The following is a 16,443-nucleotide window of genomic DNA, read 5'->3' on the forward strand; positions in this document are numbered from 1 at the left end:
ATCCAGGCTTATGTTTTTACTGCCTTAGTTTTAGTGAAGCCCTTTCTTCAAAGAGCCCTGGTTCCTTTTATTGTAGAATCGCATGAAAAACTATATTTAGGAGCTTAATGCACTCATTGCTCCTGCGGCCTCAATGCCTTTAGGTCTTACAGCGGACCTGCCAGGAAATACCTGTGTGTACCCAGCCTGTGTGGACCACCTGATCGTCGAGATTTCTATGTGGAGCTGTCAGTGTCTGGATTAGGCTAAGTATGAGTTGATGCTGATGTTGCCCCTCTGGTTTATTATCACATGGATCATTGTAGCCTCCCTTTGGTAATCTGTATCCTCCCACCTCAGCAGTGAGAGACCTGCTTCCCACCATCTGCCACTTACATAAGTCACTGCTCCATTCTAGATGGAGATACAATGGTTCAATAATTGTTTTTGTTTTGTTTTTGTTTTGAGATGGAGTCTCGCTCTGTCGCCAGGCTGGAGTGCAGTGGCACAATCTCGGCTCACCGCAACCTCCACCTCCCGGGTTGGAGTGATTCTCCTGCCTCAGCCTCCCAAGTAGCTGGGATTACAGGCACGCGCCACCACGCTCAGCTAATTTTTTTTTTTTTTTTTTTTTTTTTTTTTTTTTTTTTGGAGACGGAGTCTTGCTCTATCACCCAGGCTGGAGTGCAGTGGCCCGATCTCGGCTCACTGCAAGCTCCGCCTCCCGGGTTCACGCCATTCTCCTGCCTCAGCCTCTCCGAGTAGCTGGGACTACAGGCGCCCGCCACCATGCCCGGCTAATTTTTTTGTATTTTTAGTAGAGACGGGGTTTCACTGTGGTCTCGATCTCCTGACCTCGTGATCCACCCGCCTCGGCCTCCCAAAGTGCTGGGATTACAAGCGTGAGCCACCGCGCCCGGCCCTCAGCTAATTTTTATATTTTTAGTAGAGGCAGGGTTTCACCATGTTGGTCAGGATTGTCTCGATCTCTTGACCTCGTGATCCACCCACCTTGGCCTCCCAAAGTGCTGGGATTATAGGCATGAGCTACTGCACCTGGCCCTCAAGAATTGTGAATTACCTCTGTGGGAAAGAACTTTATAAGATAAAGAGGATGCTTTATGCATTGCTCCTTTGTCTTTAGTCTACAGATTCCACTAAATTCTTTTTTTTTTTTTTTCAGATGGAGTCTTGCTCTGTCGCCCAGGCTGGAGTGCAGTGGCGCCATCTCGGCTCACTGCAGGTACCACCTCCTGGGTTCAGGCCATTCTCCTGCTTCAGCCTCCTGAGTAGCTGGGACCACAGCTGCCCGCCACCACGCCCGGCTAATTTTTTGTATTTTTAGTAGAGACGGGGTTTCACCGTGTTAGCCAGGATGGTCTCAATCTCCTGACCTCGTGATCCGCCCGCCTTGGCCTTCCAGAGTGCTGGGGTTACAGGCGTGAGCCACCGCGCCCTGCCCCCAGATTCCACTAAATTCTAAAGAGACCTTTCAGGTCAGTACATTTTGCCCTGCAGGGATTTTGTTTTAATCTTTTGTGATACAGTTAGATTCTTGGTCACATTCTGTGTTCCATCCAGGGATATTCTCACATGTTACATAATGTAATTCCACTTGCATACATTATGATTTACTGTGGGCTTTAAAATTGTATGACTTTTCACAAGTGGACAGGGACAGGTATCCACAATTAAAGTATCACATGGAGTACTTCAAATCCCCGCCCCCATGAACCCTGTGTCACCACTGATCGGTTTGCTATCTCTGTTGTTTTGCCTTTCTAGTATGTCATATAAGTGGGGACATACAGCTTCTGAATCCTGGCTCTCCCATGAAGCAGTGTGCCTGTGAGGTCCATCCAGGTAACATGGGTGGATTGGTCATGCCTTTCTTTTGCTGAATAGTATTCCATTGCACCGCGTACTTCAGTTTGGTTATGCATTCAGCTACTGAAGAATGTCATGATTCCTTTAATTTTTGGCTATTATGAATAGTGCTTCTATACATGTGTGTGCTGGTTTTTACTCGGACATAATTTTTCAAGGCAGTTGTCTAAATACCTAAGAAGGAGATTGTTGGATCATATGGTGAGACTTGTTTAGTTTTTGAAAAAACTGCTGAAGTGACTGTACCCTTATGCCTTCCCCCAGCAATGAATGAGACCTCCTATTGCAACTGCTACTGTTCTTTAGATTTTAGCCATTTTAATAGATGTACAGTACTATCTCATTTAATCTGCTTTTCCCTCATGACAAGTTTGTTGAGTATTAATTAATTAATTTGGATGCTTATTTGGCATCTGTGCATCTTCTTCGCTGAGGTGTCTTTTCAGATCTTCACATATTTTCAATTGGGTTGTTCATCTAATTCTTTTTGAGTTTTAGAGGTTTTTTTTAAAAAATATTTTTGCAGACAAGTCCTTTTTCAGATGTGTTTCCAAAATATTTTCTTTTTTTTTTTTCTTGAGACAGGGTCTTACTCCATCACCCAGGCTGGAGTGCAGTGGTGCGATCTCAGCTCACTGCAACCTCTGCCTCCTGGGTTCAAGCAACTCTGCTGCCTCAGCCTCCCTAGTAACTGAGATTACAGGCGTGTGCCACCACATCCAGCTAATTTTTTAAATTTTGTTTTGTATTTTTAGTAGAGACAGGGTTTCACCATGTTGGCCAGGCTAGTCTCGAACTCCTGACCTCAAATGATCCACCCACTTTGGCCTCCCAAAGTGCTGCGATTATGGGTATGAGCCACCTTGCCTGGCTGTTCCCCAAATATTTTCTATCAGTCTGTGAATGGTTTTTTTGTTCTCTTAACCAGAGCAGCCATTTTAAATTTTAATAAAGTCCCGGTTATTGCTTTGTTTTCTTTCGTGGGTTGGCTTTTGGTATTGCATCTAAAAACTCATCACCCAAACCAAGGCCATGTAGATATTTTTCCAGGCTTTCTTCTATAACTTTCACAAGTTTGCACTTGAAAATTTAAGTCTATGGACTATTTTGAGTGAATTTTTGGATACAATACAAGGTTTTTGTCTCCATTCATTTTTTCCCTTGTGGTTTCCAATTGTTCTGTTATCTTTTGTGGAACAGACTTCTCTTTCTCCATTGAGTTGCCTTTGTCCCTTTGACAAGTCAGTTGGCTTGAGTCTGTTTGGGGGCTCTCTGTTCTGTCCCACTTATCTATGTGTCTAACCCCTTCACCACTGCCACACTCTCTTCATTACTGTGGCGTTAGGGTGAGTGTTCAGATCCAGATGTGTGAGGTCTTTAACTTTGTTCTCCTTCAGTCTTATTTCATCTGTTCTGGGTTTAGGAACAGTTTGTCAGTATCTTTGCCTGGAATTTGACTGGGATTTGGCTGAATCTATAGATCAATTTGGAAAGAATTGTCACCTTCACAATAATGAGTGTACTTCTCCTAAATAAGGAACATCTCTGCATTTACTTATACCTCTTTTGGTTTCTGTCAACTGTGATTCATGGTTTTCTGAATGCATATTTGCACACCTTTTGTTATGTTGATACGTAATGGATTCGGCTTTAGGGGTGCTGTTGTAAATGGTATTTTAATATTTCTAGTTCCAATTATTTCCATCCATTACTGCTGATATGAAGAAACTCAACTGACTTTTGCCTACTGGACATCTTTTTTAGTTTTTATTTTATTTATTTTATTTTTTTGAGACGGAGTTTCACTCTTGTTGCCCAGGCTGGAGTGCAGTGGTGCGGCTCGCCAAAACCTCCGCCTCCTGGGTTGAAGTGATTCTCCTGCCTCAGCCTCCCGAGTAGCTGGGATTACAGGCATGCGCCACCACGCCCGGCTAATTTTGTGTTTTTAGTAGAGACAGGGTTTCTCCACGTTGGTCAGGCTGGTCTCAAACTCCCGACCTCAGGTGATCCGCCCGCCTCGGCCTCCCAAAGTGGTGGCATTACACGCATGAGCCACCGCGCCTGGGCCATCTTTTTTAGTTTTTAAAATCTCCCTCCGTTCCGATCGAGGCACGGGATGGTGGCCTTGATTTCAGTTGACATTTCCAAAATCGCGGCCTGGAACCACCCGAACGCTGATTTTCAGAGATTCCCCAGGACTGCCGCGAGGGGGCGCCCGGCTCCCGCCCAACCTGGAGCTCGCGCGGGAACCGCCGCGGATCCGCACTCGTCGCCCCGGGGAGTCGACCGGGAAGGCGCAGCCGCGTTCTCTTCAGGACCCGCCCGGGAGCGGCCGCGGTTCGGGACACCCGGTCACCAGGTGAGAGGAGGAGGAGGAAAAGGCGTCCTGTCCGCGGCCGCGAGTGCTGAGGAGGGAGCGCTGCCGTGGGCCTTACTTCCCTGTCACGGTCTGCGTGGCTCGTTGTGAAACGGTGTCCCTTTAGCGAGGCGGGAGCTGCGCGTCCTGACAGCGTAGCACAGCGTGGCTTCCGGATCTGCGCGTTTCTGGGGAGAGATCCTGGCGCGGAGAAAGGAGCAACGCTGAGAGGCGCCATCAGGGCGGCGAGGGTGGTGGCTGCGGACCGGCCGGCGCTGCGGAGTCCCCGGCGCTTTCATTTTCGTGTTTTAATAGCTCATTTGTCTCACAGCATTGAAGCAGTTGAAACGGTATAGAAAGATTTAACAACAGGCATATTATAACTAGAAACGTAAAGTTTAAATGCATTGTTTATACCTCCCCACACGAAATAACATGTACCAAATACTAACACATACATATATGCAGATGTAGTTTGAGCGTCTGGGGACGGGATATGATGGCTGCGACCCTTTCCTACACCTGCCAGAGTTGTTCACTGTTACATCCCTGGCCAGGACATTCTTATGACAGCATTGTGTGTTTCCAACCTAATAATTCCCTAAGCTGGACTGTCTCCATTATTCCTTTCTTTCGACAGAGGCAAAGCAGCTTTCTTCCATTGTTTTGACAGTATGTTTAACGTGAGCATACTTTGTGAGATGGTACATTTGTTCATGATGGGCTACTTCTGTTACACAATCAAATATCTTTTGATTCTGACACTCTTTTTTTTTTTTTTTTTTTGAGACGGAGTCTCGCTCTGTCGCCCAGGCTGGAGTGCAGTGGCGCGATCTCGGCTCACTGCAAGCTCCGCCTCCCGGGTTCACGCCATTCTCCTGCCTCAGCCTCTCCGAGTAGCTGGGACTACAGGCGCCCGCCACCACGCCCGGCTAATTTTTTGTATTTTTAGTAGAGACGGGGTTTCACCGTGGTCTCGATCTCCTGACTTCGTGATCCGCCCGCCTCGGCCTCCCAAAGTGCTGGGATTACAGGCGTGAGCCACCGCGCCCGGCAGATTCTGACACTCTCAATTGTATTTCAAGTCCAGCGTATTTTCCTAGGAGCACTAATCATTCATTGTATATTTTATTACATAAATAAGGCATGGGTCCTCTTTTATCATTAACTTTATGACTAGCTATATTGACATTATAATTACTTACAAGTTCAACTAAATTTGGAAACATTTCAGAGTTTGGGCTTCCAATAATTATTTGTGATCCTCTAACAGGTAAATTTTTTTTTCCCGTAAAACCTAGCAACATCTAAAATCACTCAGAATATCCTGCCATTTTTGTTTCTCTAGTTTCATCACTTTTTGCAAAGTATCATTGAGGAAATTGACTTTGAATATTCTTAAACTCTTCTGTTTTAGAAAATATCACAATGAAACATTAAATTATCATGGTTACAAATTCTATTCACATTCTGTCTTTGAATATTTTTTCCCCAGTGGCCAATATTGCGTTCTATTGTATTATTGCTAAAAAACCTGCATGGAAAACAAAGACAGGGATATTTTCGAGTAAGTGATCCAGTCACGATGAATCGATTTGCCATTGAAACTTTTTTTTTTAAATCTTGGATACTAAGGAACTTTTTAAAACATTCTTTTGACAATGTTCAACCATGAATTGAAATAGAGTCTCTAAAATGAATTTTTTTCCTGGTTGTCTAAAAGGCGACTGACCACCTTTTTAGAGAGTGAACCCAAGACACAGCCACAGTACCAGAAGAAATTATGTTAAGTAAGTTTATACACCTATGTTATTACTTTAACATAAAACATGTAAAGAGGCATTTATTTGGAATTAGATATTAATCTGTATGCTTTAATTTTTGTGTCATAAATGCTCTTACTAAAAGACAGGAATAGTTAACAGGGTAAATTACTAGTACAAATAATTAAGCAGGTGTTTGAAAAAAGACAACTTTTAAATTAAGTTTTATTTTAGAGTCATTTTAGATTTATACAGAAATGGCAAAGAAAACACAGATTTCCCACGTAGCTTCAACCCAGTTTCCTTTCTTATTTTTTTTTTTTTTTTTTTTGAGACGGAGTCTCGCTCTGTCGCCCAGGCTGGAGTGCAGTGGCGCGATCTCGGCTCACTGCAAGCTCCGCCTCCCGGGTTCACGCCATTCTCCTGCCTCAGCCTCTCCGAGTAGCTGGGACTACAGGCGCCCGCCACCACGCCCGGCTAATTTTTTTTGTATTTTTAGTAGAGACGGGGTTTCACCATGTTAGCCAGGATGGTCTCGATCTCCTGACCTCGTGATCCGCCCGCCTCGGCCTCCCAAAGTGCTGGGATTACAAGCGTGAGCCACCGCGCCCGGCCTTTCCTTTCTTATTAACATCTTCTGTCAGTATGTCTCACATCATTTGTCACAGTGAATGAACAAATGTTGATATGCTATTATTAACTGAAGCCCATATTTTATTTGGAGTTCCTTATGTTAGAAATGCTTGTTCCTCAGTGCCGTAAAGAAATAGCACTTGAACAGAAATTTAATTTCCTCAGCAAGGCCGTTTTTTCACTTTCTGCATAAAGGGTACATTCGCCAGCAGTTTTACCACGAGAGTACACCGAACAAAGGAGACAGGATCATTTATAACCTGACGTGTCCACCCTACTGCTGTGTCCAGTTTCCATTGGCTGGAACAGGACCTCACATTCTGTATTTGTCCTGATTGGTTAGCAACTTAGAAATTTTTAAAAGAGGCAAAGGCAGAGGACAACAAAGGAAGGAGGAAGTAACTTGTGGAATGCTGTGAAAGGTAAAAACACCTTCAAATAAGGAAGACAAACAGGCTATGTCCTAATGCTTTCTTGGACCAGTATAAGCATGCCAGGGCAAATATTTAGGCTAAATTGTGGGTGCTAAGAACATAAAGTACATTGAGTTCTTTATTACGGCCAGCAGATATTTAAGAATGTTAGCACAGGTCTTTGAATAATTTTTACATCTAAGAGAAGTTACTATTTATTCCTAATTAGATGGGGAGGAAAGTCTTTGAAGAGGAACCTCTACTTTACTGTTTACACTTAGTTCTATCTTTCCCTACTCCAGGGTGGCACCTGGGATCCCACATAACATTCGTTGTCACGTCTCCTTAGGCTCTTCTTGGCTGTCACGGTTTCTCAGACTTTCCCTCTTCCAATGACCTTGACGGTGTTAAGGAGGACTGGTCGGGTGTTTTGTAGAATGTCTCCCATTTTTATTTACCTGGTGCTTTTCTGATAAGTTGACTGGGGTTATGGGTTTCGGGGAAGCAGATCACAGCGGTGAAGTGCTATTCTTGTCACTTCATGGTGTCGAGGTGAATTATCACCATTGGTATTAACTGTGATCACCCGGCTGAACTAGTGTTTGTCCAGTTTCTCTACTGTGAAGTTACTTGTCCATATTGTATGTATTCTTCTGGAGGAAGTCACTATGCACAGCCCCCATTTAAGGCGTGGGATGTTAGCTCCACCTCCTTGATGGCTGAGTGTCTATATCAATTATTTGGAATTCTTTTGTAAAGGAGAATTCTATTCAACTTTATTTGCTTATGCACTTATTTGTATAAATGTGGACACATAGACAGTTACTTTAAGCTTTGGTTATTATTCAATGTTGCAGTGTTTTGTTGCTGAATTTGTTTCTGCTTTGGCCATTGGGAGCTCTTTCCCAATTGGAGAGCAAAACCTTCCTGTTCTAACTTTGTTCCAGGGTTGGAGACCTTCAAATTAACTGACAGTAGATACACTAGTAGGAGAGACAATACTTGGCTTCTTGTTCCCCAAGTATCATTGTGGGACAAAATTCATCAGATGGCAGGATCTAGTTTACAAAGAGGTAAAAATATCCCAGAAACAAGAAACGAGGCTAGAATCTCATAACCCACAATGGCTATAGTTTTCCTTTAAAAAAATATTTTTTTGAGACAGGGTCTGGCTCTGTCGCCCAGGCTGGAGTGCAAAGGTGCAATCTCAGCTCACTGCAACCTCTACCTCCTGGGTGCAAGCAATCCTCCCTCCTCAGCCTCCTGATTAGCTGGGACTACAGGCACATGCCATCATGCCTATCTAATTTTTGTATTTTTGGTAGTGATGGGGTTTCACCATGTTGCCCAGGCTGGTCTTGAACTCCTGGCCTCCTAAAGTGCTGGAATTATAGGGGTGTGCCACCATGCCCGGCCAAGTTATAGTTTTCCATTGAAACATAAAATTTCTCTCTGTAGTAACCATCATTTTTGATCATAATCAAAGTAAGACTGTTCTTATTTTAAAAATGGGTCTAGTTTTGTTAGATTTTGCTTGATTATTTACGTAAGTGCAGCAAGAACAGGAGATGAGCACATAGGTGCTTTCAAGTTTCCTTGCTGGAAGTTTTCATACAGAATCTCACATTTGACTTTTAAAGGCCTTATGCAGACTAAAAGCCAAGCTAAGAACATACTATCAGATTTCAGCTGCAGTCCTTATAGCTTTGTGTGGATTCCTCTCTTCTTGAGGCCCCCAAAATATCCCTAAATTCCTGGGCCTACCAGGAAATTACCTTCTTTACTAACCTGTAAGGCTGCGAACCCTGTAATCTAGGTATCAGGCTGGCTTTTCTCAGAGTGCTGTTGTGAATGAAGTTTTTGGTGTTCCAAAAAAAAAAAAAAGAATTAACGTGGAAACAAATGATCTGTTAGCAAGGCAAGCTTTACTTTCTGCATAAAAGGTGCTACTCAATAGCTGTCCAGCCACAAGAGCACACCAAACAAAGGAGACAGAGTTACTTATAACCTGATACGTCTACCCTAGAGCTGTGTCCAGTTTCCGTTGGCTGAAATAGGACCTCACATTTTACACTTTACCTGATTGGCTGTTAGTTTAAAACTTTCTTAATTAGGTAAGGGGAATAGAACAAAGAAAGAAAAGGAAGTTGCCCAGGGATAGTTAAGGAAGCATCTCCAAATAAGGAATGGCATGCACTACGGGCTGGGGCTTGTCTAGTTCTGTCCAGGCATGCTAGAGCAAGCTAGTACAAGTGATTTGGAATACACACACACACACACACACACAAATAGTGGATAGCTGTGACTTTATAATCTTTGAGGAAGAACTTTCCCATTTCTCACAGTGCTTTGTAAGCATTGTCTCCATAAAAGTCAACCTTACTTCCTTAAAATTGCTGGTCATAACTGATCTTAGGTACACGTCCTAAATATGATATTCCAGTAAAAACCTTGATAATATAACCAAAATTTCCAATTATGTCCTGTTATAAGGTGAATAGATTCTTACTGGACTTTTGCTAACAACTATATCATCTTGAAAATAAAAGTATTCAGTAAGGATTTCAAAATTCTGGAAAAATCAGGCAGAGAAAAAAGATAAATGCTTCATTTCTGTTTACAAAGGTATAATCTACTAAATTGTTGTAAGTTACAGTTAGATTAAGAGAAAGAGATTTCTTAAATCCAGAAACTAGAACATTAAAGAACCAGCAATGCTCCAAAAAGCTATAAAATTATAATCAATTTTCATCAGTTCATTCAGTGCCATGTAATCAATTCCAGTCTTGTTGGATCTTGGGTTAGCAGTGTCATGAACCCGTCAATTTCTCAACCAGAGTTCTGGAGATCTTCACTGAGTCAAGTGTATGGTCTTAAAGTTATTTAAGCAATATCATCAGAAGCCTATAACCAGAGTACCTGTCATAGTCTTTTCCATGAGTCTCAGAGGGAGTTCTGTGTTGGAGATGGACATTCTGACCTGTAGCTGATTGCAGGAGCTTTCAGGAAAGCATCAGGGGGAAATAATATCTAAATGACAAAGAGCATGAAATGGCTGTGATGAAAGATCTGATGAGAGTTCATTATACCACAACTGACAAGGATATTTGATTTTTTCTGTGGCATACAACATTATTTATTTATAGACAGAGTCTTGCTCTGTCGCCCAGGCTAGAGTGCAGTGGCGCGATCTTGGCTCACTGCAAGCTCCGTCTCCCGGGTTCACACCATACTCCTTCCTCAGCCTCCCAAGTAGCTGGGACTATGGATGCCTGCCACCACACCTGGCTAATTTTTGTATTTTTAATAGAGACGGGGATTCACCGGGTTAGCCAGGATTGTCTGGATCTCCTGACCTTGTGGTCCACCCGCCTCAGCCTCCCAAAGTGCTGGGATTACAGGCATGAGCCAGTGCGCCTGGCACAAAATTTAAAATAATAATTGGAAATCTGACTCATTACTCTATACTGGCACATAGCACCGATAAGGAGGACATTGACACATTTCCAGGAATTTTATATAATTTCTGAAAACATAACATTTTACCCACACAAATATAACACAGGGAAGGTTAGGTATCTCTTTTTATTTGTATCTTATGTATCATTTTCCTTATAAAATATACAACCTACTTTACTTGTGAAACATGCCCTACTTTTCTTGCATATTTTGCATAGAGTTGTTTCTAGTTATTCTATTATTTCTAGTAGTTTTATTTACATACATTGATTATAATTTTAATACTTAGTAATCTCTTATTTTCCAGAGAAAACTAGGAAGTAGACAGTTATAACCTGTCGTATATTAGCATTCTATAGTAGGTTAGAAAATGTAGGAATATACCATCTCCCAACATCTAGAGGGATGTGTTTCCTCATAATACAATTTCTCAGTGTGGCAGAAAAGATGTTTATTAATGGGCCAAAATATCTTTAGTCTCTCTCTAAAAATAGGAAGCCAAAAGTATATAAACTTGAATTATTTATGTTCAGTAATTAACGTTTTAGTATTGTATCTTATTTATAAATGTCTAGATATTTAAGGCAAATCTTTTTTTTTTTTTTTTTTTTTTTGAGACGGAGTCTCACTCTGTCCCCTAGGCTGGAGTGCAGTGGCACAATCTCGGCTCACTGCAACCTCCGCCTCCCGGGTTGACGCCATTCTCCTGCCTCAGCCTCTCCGAGTAGCTGGGACTACAGGCGCCCGCCACCACGCCCGGCTAATTTTTTTGTATTTTTAGTAGAGACGGGGTTTCACCATGGTCTCGATCTCCTGACCTCGTGATCCTCCCGCCTCGGCCTCCCAAAGTGCTGGGATTACAAGCGTGAGCCACCGCTCCCGGCTTAAGGCAAATCTTTTACTTAGCTTAACTTTAAGGTTAAAAATTACCAAAAGTACTTTGGAAACTACTATTAGGCAGATTTACTGTAAACAGATTATTTTTGAAATAATGCTTTTCGCTTTTCATAAGATGGCGCCGAAAGCGAAGGAAGCTCCTGCCCCTCCTAAAGCCGAAGCCAAAATGAAGGCTTTAAAGGCCACGAAGGCAGTGTTGAAAGGTGTCCACAGCCACACGCAAAAAAGAAGATCCGCATGTCACTCACCTTCAGGCGGCCCAAGACACTGCGACTCCAGAGGCAGCCCAAATATCCTCAGAAGAGCACCCCCAGGAGAAACAAGCTTGACCACTATGCTATCATCAAGTTTCCTCTGACCACTGAGTCGGCGGTGAAGAAGATAGAAGAAAACAACACGCTTGTGTTCATTGTGGATGTTAAAGCCAGAAGCTCCAGATCAAACAGGCTGTGAAGAAGCGCTATGACAGTGATGTGGCCAAGGTCACCACCCTCATTTGTCCTGATAAAGAGAAGAAGGCATATGTTCGACTGGCTCCTGATTATGATGTTTTGGATGTCGCAACAAAATTGGGATCATCTAAACTGAGTCCAGCTGGCTAACTCTAAATATTTGTGTATCTTTTCACCATAAGAAAATAACATTTTTCATAAGAATGACAAATTAATTAGAATCAAATCTATAAGCTTTAAGATTTTACATTTCTAGTAAGTATAATATTAGCTTATTTGACTGGAACTCAAGCAGAATAGGAATTTATGTTTGTTTTATATTCAATAGTGATACCTTTGAAGACATAGTTGTTTTATTACACCAAAAATATTATATTAATCTTATTTAACTAAGTTTTATCCAAATTGTGTTAACTTAAAAAACATTTGATCATTTTCTATATTTCTAGGGTTTGGTGAATATTTATTTATAAATCCTTATTTTTTTCCAAGCCAAGTTAGAATAGAGCACTTTTAGAGGATTTTATAAGTGAATTTTGCAATGCTATCTGGAATTAAGAAAATATTACATATACATAACATACATTAATAGATATACAAACACAGATAGAGATTTCATAGCTTTCATCCTGAAATTTCAGCCATGAATCGGGCATAAATATTCTGATGGTTAATTTTAGACATCTACTTAATTGGATTAAGAGACACACATAGCTGGTAAAACACAATTTCTGGGCATATCTGTGAGGGTGTTTCTGGAAGACACTGAGATAACCATGACCCAATGTGGATGGGCACTGATATGGTTTGGCTGTGTCCCCACCCAGATCTCATCTTGAATTGTAGTTCCTATAATCCCTACATGTCGTGGGAGGGACCCAGTGGGAGGTGATTGAATCACGGTGGTGGTTACTGCCATGCTGTTCCCATGACAGTGAGTGAGTTCTCATGATCTGATGGTTTCATAAGGGGTTTTTCCCCTTTGGCTCAGCACTTCTCCTTGTTGCTGCCATGTGAAGAAGGACGGCTTTGCTTCCCCTTCTGCCATGATTGTGAGGCCCCTGCAGCCATGTGGAACTGTCAGCCCATTAAACCTCTTTGTTCTTTATCGATTGCTCAGACTCAGGTGTTTCTTCATAGCTGTATAAAAATGGATGAATACAGGCATCATCCAATTGGTTGAGAGCCCAGATAGAACAACAAGGAAAAGGAAAGGTGAATTATCTCCTTCTGAAATGGAAACATCTTTCTTCTCCTGCCCTCGACATCAGAACTTCAGGGTCTCAGATCTTTGGCCTCAGAATCAGAGTTACACCACTGGCTTCCCTGATTCTGAGTCTTTTGTGTCTGGAGTGAGCCATGCTACCAGCTTTCCTGGTTCTCCAACTCGGAGACAGGCTATTGTGGAACTTCTCAGCCTCCATAATTATGTGAACGAATTCCCCTAATGAATCTTCTCTCATCTGTCTATCTACATATATCCTATTGATTCTGCCTTTCTGGAGAACCCTGACTAATGTGATTACAATAACTACAAAATTCACTAGTTTATATAGAAGAATTGGTTTTTGTCTTTGCCCCATTTTATATTTGTATTATAACTCTGTATCTGGAAAACGGAACAAGTTTTTTTCTTCTTCATATGAGGGCTAAAGCTTTTCTCTCACCAGCATTTTTGGAGATTAAGGTTTTTTTTGTTTTGTTTTGACGTATAATCTTATGGAGGGTGAGAAATAATTTTTTTTTCTATTTTATTTTTCAGCCCCAGGTGTTTGCTTTTGCAGATTCTTCAGCACATTGAGAGCCTCCAAGGCATGGAGCAGGGTGCCTAAAATTTCAGTGATTATAGGGAGTTGAGAGACTCAGTTGGGAAAGGAAAGGTCTAAAAGGAGGCAATTTTGAAGATAAAAATTTTCTCAAAGGAGCCACTAAAGTTTGAAATAATTCTTAGTAAAGTCATCCAAACAGGGAAGGAAGTAGAAGTAATTCCATATTGGTGGAACTCATAGTCAGCAGAGGTTTGAGAATGGAGAATTTAGTCAATTTTAAATTAGTCAATTTAGGATAATTTTTTGTATTTTTAGTAGAGACAGGGTTTCATCATGTTGGACAGGCTGGTCTGAAACTCCTGACCTCAGGTGATCCACCTGCCTCGGCCTCCCAAAGTGCTGGGATTACAGGCATGAGCCACTGCACCCAGTGAGAGATGTATTTCCTATAAAGGGTTGCAGCCTGCAGGGTTGTCCTTCTGGCAGGCTGGGAAGCATAGCCTCCAGCCAGAAGCCAGAAACAGATGCTTCAAGGAGGAGGTAAAGGAAATAGTAATTTATGCTGAGTGGAATGGCCAAATACATTTATTTAATAAGCTCTAGGAGGAGTCATGAATATTTATGGAAGGAGAAATGCATGCATGCGCAGTTGAGTTTCTTGCTTCTTCATGGGTCCCATGTACAAAAAATGGCAGTGTTAGCATGATCCCAGGGTGGAATTTTCAGCCCTCTGACATTAAAAGGTGAAGCAGAGGACATGAAAACTCGCTCTGTGCATCCTCTGTACACTGGCCAGAACCTCTCCGTCATGGGTGGTATCTTATCAGGCAAGAAAGGAGAGGCTGACATCAGTGGTGGAGCCTTTGAAAGGGCTGGTTTCTGCTAAATCCTTAGGGAAGAAAGCCTCATCATGGTTAGCAAAGGAGGGGGTATAACGATGTGTAACTGACCCCCATCATCCCATCCTAGCAAAGCTGAGAACTCAGTTTTGAAAGTTACTCTGGGGTCCCCTCAGCCAAGGGTGGGTCTGTTCAGTCAGTTGGGAGCTTAGGATTTCATTTTCATTTGTCAGTGCTAATGGGAAAGAGTATGCTGTCTCCGTGGCAGCTGAATTTGCAAGAAACTCCTTGGATGGGGTTAATGGCAGTTGTATTTTTCTGGGAGCTCTGCTTTGATTGGATAAAGTAAGTTCTGGTAAGATTTCTTCCTTTATCTTTGGTATCTCAAATGTTTTCATTTACATAATCTTTATAACAGCTTTTGATGTCTGAGTGGATTCCCACACAGTGATCTATTGTAAGACTTTCTGATTCCTTTTTTTTCCTTTGGTCATTATGAATAGGGCTTCTGTAAGTAATTGCGTGGTAGCTTTTGTTTGGAAATAACATCAAAGTAGTTGTCAAAATACTTAGGAATGTGATTTTTGGATTGTAAGGTGAGACTTGTTTAGCTTTAGAAAAAACTGCCCAACTTGTAATGGGGAGGAAAAAAATTTCCTATGTTTTTGGAATTCTTAGATGGGACCCTCTGTAAAAACTGACAGATTAAAATGGAAAAACAGAAAAGTTTAAAAACATGTATACCTTATGGATACATGGGAGATACTCACAGAAAAATGAGTAAATCTCCCACAGATGACTTTCAATTCAAGCATAAATACTATCTTTAACTTAAAGAAAGAAGATGTGAGGTGCAGTAGTCAACCAGCAAAAGCACAGTAGACAAGGGTAAGGTTTGTTATACAGAGTTAAGTCCGTGCATTCTCCATTGATAAGACTCTTTAGTGATTTAGTTATCCTTCTCTTCTTGGTGTCAAGAGAGGTAGCTTTTAAATGGGGATTTCCTTGATACATGTAAATTTTCCTTACACAAGTGCAACTTCTACTTTGTTTTCAGAACTTCGTTAGAATTTTTTTTTTTCAAAATAATCAGCTTGGAATAATTCTTAAGCCGAAGGGACATATATTGGGGTTGCATATTCTGGTTTCCTACCATTATATTTTGGGGTGGCATATTTTGGTCTTACACACTGTGTTCCACCAGCAATGAAAAGAGTTCTTGTTTTTCCTCCAGCGATTTGTCATTTTTTAGAGTTTAGCAGTTCTAAGACATATAGACCAGCTGTGCTATCTCATTGTGCTTTTCAGTTCTCTATTATGTTGAGTATCTTTTTGTATGTTTACTTGGCATCTGTAGATCTTCTTTGGTGAGGTGTCTGTTCAGATCTGTGTGCATTTTTAATTGGGCTGTTTAACTTATTGTTTAGTTTTAACAATTTTTATATATTTTGAATACAAATTCTGAGATCTGTATTTTGCAAATATTTTCTTCAATATGTGGCTTTTCTTTTTGTTCTCTTAACAAGGTCTCTTCCAGAGTATAAACTTTGAATATTAAGAAATCCACATTGTCATTTCTTCTGTGTATATCAACCTTTTCTGTCAGTTGTTAAAATTCATTACCAAACCCAAAGGCACATAGCTCTTCTTCTATAGTTTCTTCTAGAAATGGTATAGTTTTTGATTTTTAGTGTAAGGATGATTTTGAGTGATTATTTGTGTAAGTTGTAAAGTTTTCATCTACACGGATGTCATTTCTTATGGCTTCCAATTAATCATTCCCTCACTATTTTTGGGAAGGACACAGGATAGTGGGCTCCGTTAGAATAGATAGCTAGATATGAACAGGAGGGGGAGCTCCTGAAAAAGGGAAAGCCTGGGAAGGCTCTCCTGGAGGGACCACCAAAAATTCACGTTAGTAGCATCTCTAGTGCTGGAGTGGATGGGCACTTGTCAATTGTAGGTAGGAGGGAGAAGAGGTACCTATGCAGAAAGA

At 41.5% G+C, this 16,443-nt stretch overlaps 1 pseudogene; it reads left to right on the plus strand.

Moving 5' to 3' along the window:
* The first annotated feature begins 4,126 nt into the window (after positions 1 to 4,126).
* Positions 4,127 to 16,009, plus strand: LOC129483128 (large ribosomal subunit protein uL23-like; annotated as a pseudogene).
* Positions 16,010 to 16,443: the final 434 nt, after the last annotated feature.

This window comes from Symphalangus syndactylus, chromosome 5, assembly GCF_028878055.3.
Source record: "Symphalangus syndactylus isolate Jambi chromosome 5, NHGRI_mSymSyn1-v2.1_pri, whole genome shotgun sequence".
Taxonomy (NCBI): Eukaryota; Metazoa; Chordata; class Mammalia; order Primates; family Hylobatidae; genus Symphalangus; species Symphalangus syndactylus.